A 10404-nucleotide genomic window follows, 5' to 3' on the forward strand; every position below is an offset into this window, starting at 1 on the left:
ACATTTTCACAAAGTTGAAGGGGTAGAAAAACTACCAGGATGACTGCTGAATAAATGACTGTACAAATAAAGCAGCTCAAGCGTGTGACACACTCAACTTTCAGTATCTCCTGGTATGCAATAGACAGATTTCCTTTAATAATTCTTTACTGTCTGGACCCACCATAAAATTTTCAGGGTTACCCATGATCAGGTTTTTTGTTTCTACAAAATAAGATTTTCAGAGAATATGACCATATAGAAATATAGTCATGGCTCTTGCAAAGGCCCCCACATTTTTTCAGGTACTGAGGCCTTTAACTGACTCTCATTTTCAGGAATGGAGCCTTAAGCATTTCAAGCTGTTTCTTTTGTCTAGCAGAGAGATCAGAATACAATAGAAAATGTCTAAAGATGAAAAAACTCCACCATAGTTGGAATTACTGAAGATTAGCTTTCCTTTGCTGGACATCTTGGGGATCCAAAACCAATGAGTCCACTGTTCTTCCAGTTTTCACCCTTAGCATTGTAACTGTATTTTTCAGGAATGCAAACTCACCATATCCACCAAGATGTTTTATGCAGTAGTGTCTATTTACAGCCAGGGGAATATATTTGGCTGCTCTTTCTGCTGCCCTGTCTGGTTTCCTCTGACTCCAGGGAGTCTGCCCGCATTGTGCTGTCAGAGCAGAGTCAGCGTGGTGCATGGACAGCCAAACTACTGGAGATTCATTTTAGTCCTCCTGCTTTCTAGGATTACCCACATGCCTGTGACAAGTTTTTCTGTCACACAAACCTGAACATGATGCTGCAGCCTCTGGCAGGAGGGAGAAGCCCAGAAACTGCTTGAAACGCCAGTGCCCTTCAAGGACAGCACAGCTAGCAGGGATAGTGCACACTCTATTATCTTCCCAAGTGAAGAACTTACGTGCAAGGAATATTTTGCTTTTATAGTATTTAATTTGGGGTTTCACTCTCACTGTGTGTGCTGCTCCCTTTTCATGTTAGGGGAGATGAGCCAGTGCAATGGGCTCTGCTTCCAGAGATGAGGACAGGGAGATCGAAGATAATGCTCCATTCCTGGGAGGCACAGCCATCCCCTGGGAGCACTTCTCCCATGTGGTGGGATGTTTGACTGCACCTGAGGACAGGTGGTGTCAGCTGCAATCTTTATGAAGGGTTTTCAGTGATGTCTTCCTTTAAACCAGTCGACAGTGGAAGCTTTTCAAGATGAAGCTTAGTTACTTTAAAGGCTTGATGATACAGGGCTATTTCAGTAGTCAGGAAACTCTGAAAATACCTTGCCTTTTAAAAAACCTCTTTCTTACATAACTCCCTCGCAAAAAATATACTTGAACCTTTCAATAGCAGCAACCAAAAGCTAACAGGAAGTGAGCGCATCAGCTCATCTGCTATTGTGATAGGTAATTTTATATATTGGCTTGCTAAATAATAAAGTAAAATAAATTAGTTTCTATCAAAAGTTTCCTGAATGCATTCAGCCGGAGCTTATTGTTATTTATTCATCTGTTGGATTGCCTTTGTAAAAGCTAAAGCTGCTTTGAGAGTGTATGTGACTGGAATAGTCTAAATGGAGAAGCTGTGAGTTGGGAAGGAAGCCAGCAAGTCATTAATTAAGGAGCTGTACAGTTTGCAGTCAGACTTTGTGTATTGTGAAAACTTCCTAAAAATCAGTGACTGAACTGCTCCAACTGCAGGGGTGTCCCCACAGAGGTGTTCCCAGGGGCTGTCCCCAGGTGAGCAGGGGCCCCATGGCACCGGCAGTGGTGGATGTGCTGCTCTTCGCGCTCGAGGTGCAGGAGCCAGAGCTTGGAGCAGCTCGGCGGGAGGGCAGGGCTGCTGCCAGGCAGGAATGTCATGCCCAGGGCTGCCCACAGGACTGGATCTCGTGTGGTCTCAGCATCGCCCATCCCACTCCCAAGGCTGTGCGGGGCTCAGAGGAGAGTTACACTGCAAAGTATCAGCTTTCTGCTTCTAGCCTGACAAGGCTTTATCTTCCTCTAAGATACAGAGGATTCCTTGCACCCAGTCTGTGCTGCCAAGTTTGCATTTCTGGGCACATCTGATGGCCACCACTGCAGAAATAGCTGGGAGGGAAATGGGGAAGCAAGTGTCACAGCAGCTGTACAAAACTAAAACCATTTCAGATCCTCCAGGTCTTATTTCATGGTGCCACTTTTCTGTCCTCTCTCAAAAATACTTGTGTAATGCAGTCAGGAGATGTGCCTGGCTAGCACAACCGGCCTTTTCTGTGTCATTACACTCATAACCTTTCTGACTGCTCTATCAAAGCATGGTTGATGCCATTTCAATGGCAACAGAATTATGTATTTAAATGATTCTTTATCTTTGTCATTAGAAATATGTACAGTTAGCCAATTTGCATTTGAAAATGATGGAGAGGAAGAGTCACTGGAGAACAACAGCTGCTCAAACAAATGAAAAGCGTTTTCTTCTTTTATTTATCCTGGAACAGTAAGTGTGGATACAGCATCTGGTCCTCCATGAGGTCTTTGCTTCTTGCCCAACTTCCAGCTGGAATGACTGAGAGTCAGTGTGATCTGCTGACCTTCCTCAAGGTCTCCAGTGATGCCACCCAAAACAGAACAAAGCATCCTAGCTGGATGCCTTTCATGCTAATCCCTGAATCAGTAAGTTTCCAAGATCATTGCTGGGCTTTCATGCACTGCCAAAAGATTTTGTTCCAGCAGTTCTCTCATTCTCTGTGTTGTGTATCCTTTGGAGCATTCCACATTATAAATCATTTTAACTCTCATTGTATATTGCACTCCCCTTGTGTAATAATCAGAAACGTGGGAAACCATTCCTTCATATCTTCCCAAACAGAGACTGGAAATGTCGAAGATAAAGAAAGATGGAAGAAGAAGTTGCAGCTCAAATCCTTTTGAGTCCTTGAAATGAAGCAGAGTGTTTGGAGTGTGCTGCCGTGACCTCAGCTCTTGCCACATTCCTGTCAGGAAAAGCCAGGTCTCTTTGGTTGCCCAACAGAAAGGCACCTGAATGACAACCTCCCACAGCTGGGATATTTATTTTATGTTAAAAAACCCCAAAGACATGCCAGAACTTCATCATCTTCCAGGCAAGGAGTGTGCTGCAAATCCTCATCTGTTCGCAGGATGGGTAAATCCTCCATGGCCGCTCTGAACCTGCACCCTTGGGGCGGTGACTCCTGCCAAAAGACCCGTGGGAGGTACGATCCCATTGTCTCCTGGGACATCGCGGAAAACAAAGTGCCTGTTATTGTGAGCGAGAACAAAGTACGGGAGAGCAGCAGGCACCTTTGTCTTCTAATTAGCACCGATGGCTAAAGTTCTTTAGAGAAGGGACTTTCCCACTGTGTGTTTGCACAGAGGGAGCTGATCCGATGAGGGCAGCTGAATGCTGCGGTATAAATAATGAACTACACAATAAACACTATGAGACTGGTTCAGTTGAGGGAGAAAAATAAACACAGCAAACAAAGGCATTCATCATGTTAGTTAGAAACGCCACGTCAAGATCCAGCAGAGATTCTTACAAGCTTTCTCAAGAGTCCACGTTATAAACTTTATTCCACAAGCATAAAAATACTATGCACACCAAACTTTGTGATGTCAAGCATCCACCCAAAGGGAGAATGAGCACAGATTTCCTTTTCTATCTATATTCAGTGTCTGGTGTAAGTCTGACCTTTTGAAGAAGTGGCTTTGCATATTCTTTCCAGGTGGCAGGGAACAACTACTGCTTGATCTCTCCTCCAACAAGAAAAAATTAACGAAATATTTGTTTCAACAATGGCTGTATATTAGCCAGCCAGGGAACCTTGTGATGCACAGGGAAAACATTTCTGTAGTAAACCACGATAAGGGCTGAGAATACTGCCAGTGCTGCAGAGCTCTGGGCTCAGAGCCACTCTCCTGGCTTTACTCAGATGTTGTTATTGATCTAATCTACAGTGAGATGATCACAGGAGACACTCCTTACATTATTTAACTTGGATTTGGAGTTGGATGGGGATTTTTTTGTTTGTTTTGTTCTTTATTCTTCATTTGTGTTATTATTAATACAACACGTCATTAGTGAATTTCACAGGTAAGTGGCTCTTGTCTCTCTTGACACATTATTAATCAAGAGTGATGAAGATGCTGCATCCCTCACACACTTGAGCTACGTGACCAACCCCAGGCCTGTGAACTACCTGCAGTGCACTGCAGGGATGAGCCACAGCAGCAGACGGGCAACAAGGGCACACAGGAACATTTTTGTGAGGCAGGCAGCAATGCAGGCAGAGTCTCCCAACTCCTACTCTGCTCTGAACTGAGCAGGAGGAAGCAGACCCACTTTATGCAGACACACAGAGAAGCTAAAGCCAGGAAGGATATGTGAGATGTCAGCTCTCTATGAGATTGATATCTGACAGGAGGGAAAATACCCACCCAGACAAAAAAAGACCTGCCATTCTGAGGCCTGGCTCTGCAGAGATGTGATACTGGCCATCTGTTCATCTGCACGTGGGTGCCTACCAGTCCTGAACTGGGGAGGATCAGCATGCTGCACCCATTATTTGGGTCTGGCATCCCTGCCCCTGCTGCTCTCCAGTCCAATTTACTCAGTTTAGGCACTCGCAAGCAAGATTCTGATGACAGCTGCAATCATAACACCATAGATGGAGGGAATAAACAGACCAACTCTTAATAGCTACTACTGTTTGTTTATTTTTCCCAACAAGCATTTCTCCTGGAACTCATACTGCAAGCAAGAAAATCCATGAGATTTCCAGAAGCAAAGGATGAAGTTAAGCTCCACAGAGGCCCCTTCTAGCCAGGTCACTGAGCCAGTGGGCAGCCTGTGACCCTGGAAAAGGGGAAGCTTTTTTTTCATGTGCTTCCAGATAAAAGTGGAAATTGAGCAAGAATAAGATGCATGACTGAGCTGCCAAATTTTAAAACTTATCACAGCTTTGTGTGGTGGCTGTTTGGAGCAGTTTAATGTCATTGGGTGTTACAGCATCTGGCTTTATGGGACTCTGGATGTGGTGGTGAATCTGCAATAGAAGCTGTATGGAGAGTACACAAGGTACTCCCCTTCAGTGCTTTCTTTCCTTTCTTTCTTCTGTGCCTCTTTCCACCTTTATCCAAACTAAAAGTTGCTCATAATGAAGATACCTGTTTCCTCTTCATCTGTGGAAGGCCCTAACACATACCTGTGCTGCCACACCACCTCCCCTGCACACACTCACACATCCAAAATGTCCAACTCATCTCCTGAGCTTGTCAGACACAGTTATCATCACAGCCTGTGCTCTTGAGCTTGTAAACGATAATGCTGAAACATCCAAACAGGAGATGTCATCCTGTCACCATGAATGACAGATGATTATGGCCCTTTCTAGATGCCTGTAATTAATGGTACTTTTAAATTTGGGCATGAACATCCAGGAGCACAGTAAATGGGGAAATCCCCCAGAAGCTTTGGATTTCTTTTCCTCTCCCTGCTTATTTACCCTACAGGTTTTTCAACAAATTAAAGAAATCACTATAAAACATCCTAGAAGGGGAGATGAAATTCAGAGCTCCAGATAAACACTTGGATAAGCATCACAGCTAAGGCTGAAGCCATGGGTTGGGCACATGCCATCCTTCCCTGGCAGTGTTCACACAGGAACAATGTGGGAACAGCGCCTCAGAGTCAGGCTGTTATCTTGAAAATCAGGACTGACAGCTACCAATCTCTCTCTTTGCCATGTGCCTCTCATACCCTGTCCACTGCTGGCTTTTATCACCCTTTTGCATCTATTTGTTACCATTTTTCTCCCAGCCTGTAGCAGGAGTTTTTGTTAGGGCAATGGAATTTAATATGTGGTGGATGAACGATGTCAGCAGTGGGCTCAGGTACCTGAAGACTGTGGTTAAGAATAACAACTTCTTGCTGCACATCCTGTATCCCTGTTTGACTGTATGATGCTGAACATCAGTCAGGGGAGGATTAGACTTTCCTGGAAATTGCTAAACAGCAAAATGAACAAGATGTCTAAGCTCTTCAAATAAAATCATGTATTTTTAGTCTATGGAAATTCAAACCAATGCTCAGCCAGAGAACAGGAGAAAAAGCAAAACAAAGATTATTGAAAGCTTATGTTTAAACAGTTTCAGCCCAAATATTTACTGATCACACACACACACACAAAATGCTGGTATGTTTTACAATGAAGAGCTAGACCCTTTAATTACATAGGAAGCCAGGTTTGGGGATTCAAGAGAAAATAAATATGGCCCCTGCAGAATTCACTGTAAAGGCTTTACATTTATTTACATTCCTGTTTTTCTTTAACCTACATTCCCCCTGACAGAGGGGTTGTTTTGGGTAATAATCTTTTCATATAGGCCAAGTCTACTAGAAACTATTTGCAATTCATTTAAAATATGGATTCTGGAATATACTGCAAATCCCTTTCGCTAAGATAAAAAAAGCAGAGAGAAGAAATAACATGCCATTTAATCTTTGGGCTCATCAACTCCTGGAAGATTATTCTGACAGGCAATTTGATGTATTTAACTGAACTTCCAGTCTACTCTCCTTGAAGAAAGCCATCATTTATGACTTGCTGTTGTGTAGGAGCATCTCAGATAGCTGCAGTGTCTTTGAAGAAATATTTACGAGGGGAAAGAGCATATATTAATGTTTCCTTGCTGTTCAGGCTCAGTTCTAAACTCCACAGTGCATCCTGTGTGCCTCTTCCCTGGCTCATATCAGCTGCTTCTGCCCCAGGGGGAGGGCAGCCAGGGATTGCTGGTGGATGGGCAGCAGGGAAGACAAAATATATGTCCTCAGAGAAAAGGGCTGAGCTCCCCATGGGCACACAGGGACACACAGGGCCATGGGATGCTGGTGCTGCAAACCAAGAGGAGCAGCATGTGCTGCTGCCCTGCACCGAGGCACAGCCGCAGGCGCCGCTCCTGCCCTTCCACATCCCCCTCTTCTCTTGGCAATGTCACCTTGCCAAGTGATGCTGCACAGAGACTGAAGAGCTCCCCCACCCCAAGGGGGTTTAACCATCCTTGTCCTTTCAGAAATAGAGAGAGGCTGTGGCCACACGAAGTATGATTTTGAAGGATTTATTTCTGAGGGCTTACACGTTTGGGTTTTGGGAGCAGAAAGGCAGCAACCCCCACACCCTGACAGCCCTGACTGTGGGAGGGCTGGCTCTGAGCTCAGGTGCAAGGAGAGGCAGGACAGAGATACCAGGCTGGGGACATGTCCTGGTTGCCACACGTGCAGTTAACTCAGCCTCCCATAAAACCACCTTTCTTCCCTGGAGGGCTTTTCTAAGGTGAAGCTCATTGCACTGCAAGACACGGGGACTCTCCTGGAGCTGCTGGGACTCTCAGGCACTGGGCACTCCTGCAGCAGCTCACTGCAAGTCAGAAAACAAGGGAGGCTTTTGTGTTACAAATAACAAGAAGTAGGTCGGATCCCACAAATGCAAACAGACAGGGAGGAAGGCGCTTGTGGTTCTTTACAGTCACCTTTGGGATTAGCTTTGTAACAAGCACCCAAACCACTCAAAGCACTGCACCAGGGCATGGATAGCTGGCTCTTGCTGGGGTGCTCGTATAACTTGTGGCCAGCACACTCTCCTTGCACATACAGGCAAGGAGAGCCTCTAGAGCCCACTGCCACACTTGTGTGAAACTCCAAAAATAAACCACATCAGACTGCAGGAACTGAGGACAGACCCTTCACTTAGTTTAACAGAGCTCCCTGCTCAAAGGTGATGTTTTGCAGAACAGCCCAGTGAACAGCACTCAGAAAAGCAGAAGCATTTCTGGGCACAGAGAGAAAAGCCAGGCTCAATTTGGGCTCATTAGCATTTTTAAAATCCGGCTGATGAAGCTGTGTTATCCCCTGTCACCTAGGTCTGGAGGACTGAGGAGAGCAGTGACTACCCAGTGGTTTAACATGGTTTGGATTGTGCCTGGCATGGCACCAGCCTGTGACTGGAAGCACCGTGTCCCTCTCCTCCCTGTTTTACTGTAGGCTCAGCCTCACTCATTTGCCGTTTATTCCCCCTAATGCTCTTTTAGACCAAGCCATCCCATGGCCTCTAGGCACAGGCAGCGCTGCCCAGGAGGGACTGAGGGCAGTGTCAGCTGCCTGGTTCAGCTCTGCTCTTTGCAAACCAGCTTTGCCTCTGCATGCACAGAGTGAAGGAGACCTAGAGAGCAGGGGAACTCAGAGAAGCTGCCATCAGCAGAACCACAGTCATTGTCCTAAAGCCCAGCCGAATGCTCTATCCCCTGGCTGCATTTTTGGGTATTTTTGGCAAGCAAGTTTTTGACTGTGCATGTTCTCGTCCTTCCCTTTCTCTAAAAGCACAGTTTAGAGGAAATAAGCCAATGATTTTTCCCAGGCAAGATTAAGACTGTAGTACCATTTAATTAAGCTGTTGTTTTAAATGTACTCTGATGTTTTACCAGCCTGTTGAAGGCCTGGGAGACAATAAATACTTGTCTGCAACCTCTTTCTGTGTTCTGAGAGCACATTTTAATTACCACCCTCTATCCCATTTGCAGCCAGACAGTTTACAAGCTCTCCACCGTGGTGCAGATGAACGACGGCACTTTTTGCCCTCCAGACAATGCCAGGCACTCGCCTGGGAAGCAGCTGAACAAAGAAGGCTCCTGGAGAGAAATAATTGAGGGCACCAAACAATTTACAGGACAGCATCCTGCAGCTTGTCTCTTCATGACATCAGAAACCCATAAATAGGCCAGATCTTCGGATATGAAGCTGTATTGAGCAAGGATAATAAATAGGAACCAAGTAACTGTGTGTTAATCGTGTTCCCAAGTCTCAAAATCTTGGGGCCAAATTGTTTTGTTTCGAGACTTTGACCTGCCAGCTCCAAATCACAGCAAAGCCTGAAACACCATCAGCTGCAATTTGCAGAAACCATCCCAAATGTGCAGGCTCCCAGGAGTATTTCTGTTGTGCATATCTTCCCTCCAAATGCTGCAGTATCGAACAGTTGAAGAGCTGACTGTGGGTACAGTGGCATGAAAACAAATTCACATGGCTACAGCCTTCCTCGATACGAATATTCCTCAGGACTGGTTGCAAATCAGTAATTGCAGCAAGAGAAGTCAAAATTCATGAAAGGCAGCAAGGCAGCTGCCTCCAGAGCATGATTTGGGATGATACATCAGTGATGTTTGGGTCACCCTGACTGGCAAAAAAAAAATCCTCTGAGTTCTTCTCCCAGACCACAGACATCTCCCAGCTTTTCAGAATCACAGAGTGAGCATCCAATTGATGTGCAAGTGCCCCGGAGGTGTCTGAGCACCAGGGGGTTTGGGAACACAAGCTCCTCTCCTTTCCTCCCTTAATTTGTGACCTTACCCACCTATGTGGCAGACACCTGGAAACCATTTGGGCTGATCTAAGCCCACTAAAACATCTTTCTGCTGTCTTGAGACTATTTAGGACCCAGTTCTGCTGGTACCAACTGCAGTTGAAGCAAGGCAGAGTTGTCTGGCTGTGAAAAACAACCCTTCCTAGGGAACACCCACAGGCCAAAATCACACCTAACCATTCTGCTGATGCTCAAAGGACACTGCCAGGTGAGGATTCATCCTGATCGGTTTAACCTTCACTGTGCTCATCCTTGGGAAGTACCAAATTAGTTAATCACAGCAGCAGCAAAAGAAAAAAACAATCTCATCATAAATATTCACAGCATCACATGCAATACTGAAAATCCTGTCTAAATGAAGGAAAATAAATTAGGAGAAGACACTGGCCTGCTGATTAAAACTTAGTGCACACTCGGCTGCTCTTCAGATACTTGCCTGCTCTTCAGATACCGCAGTCACACAGCCACAGCCCCTCTGGCTGCTGGTGACATTAAAGGATGAAACTCCCCTAGTTTTAGGAGGAACAGGGATGATGTTTAGTCCTAGGATTCCTCCATGCATACTGCTGAGCCCTGCCCAGGAAGGAGGCAAAGCCCAAATCCTGCCTTTACCAGAGCAGAGCATTAGGGCAAGGGAGACCGGCAGGAAGGGCCAGAGCCATAAGCACCAGCTGAGGATTGTCTTGCTGATACCAGAATCCCAGGGAGCAGCACTCTTCAGTGCTCTGAATTCAATTCTGAAACTCATACCTGAGAAATATATTCAAATATTAATAATTGTTGGGCTCTGAAAACCTGATTCCCCTTTAAATCACCCTTTGGTACATGCCTATACCTTTCCCTTATTGTAATTAAAATCAAACTTGGTGGCAGTTGTATCACTAGACCCAAATTTGATTCAAAGAAAGCAAAATTATAAAACAGGAGGAAAAGGAGCATCCATTGCACTCCCTACCAAGCCCTGATTAATTTTTCATTTACAATTATTTTCT

Source organism: Corvus brachyrhynchos, unplaced genomic scaffold (genome assembly GCF_000691975.1).
Source record: "Corvus brachyrhynchos isolate BGI_N302 unplaced genomic scaffold, ASM69197v1 scaffold21, whole genome shotgun sequence".
Lineage (NCBI taxonomy): Eukaryota > Metazoa > Chordata > Aves > Passeriformes > Corvidae > Corvus > Corvus brachyrhynchos.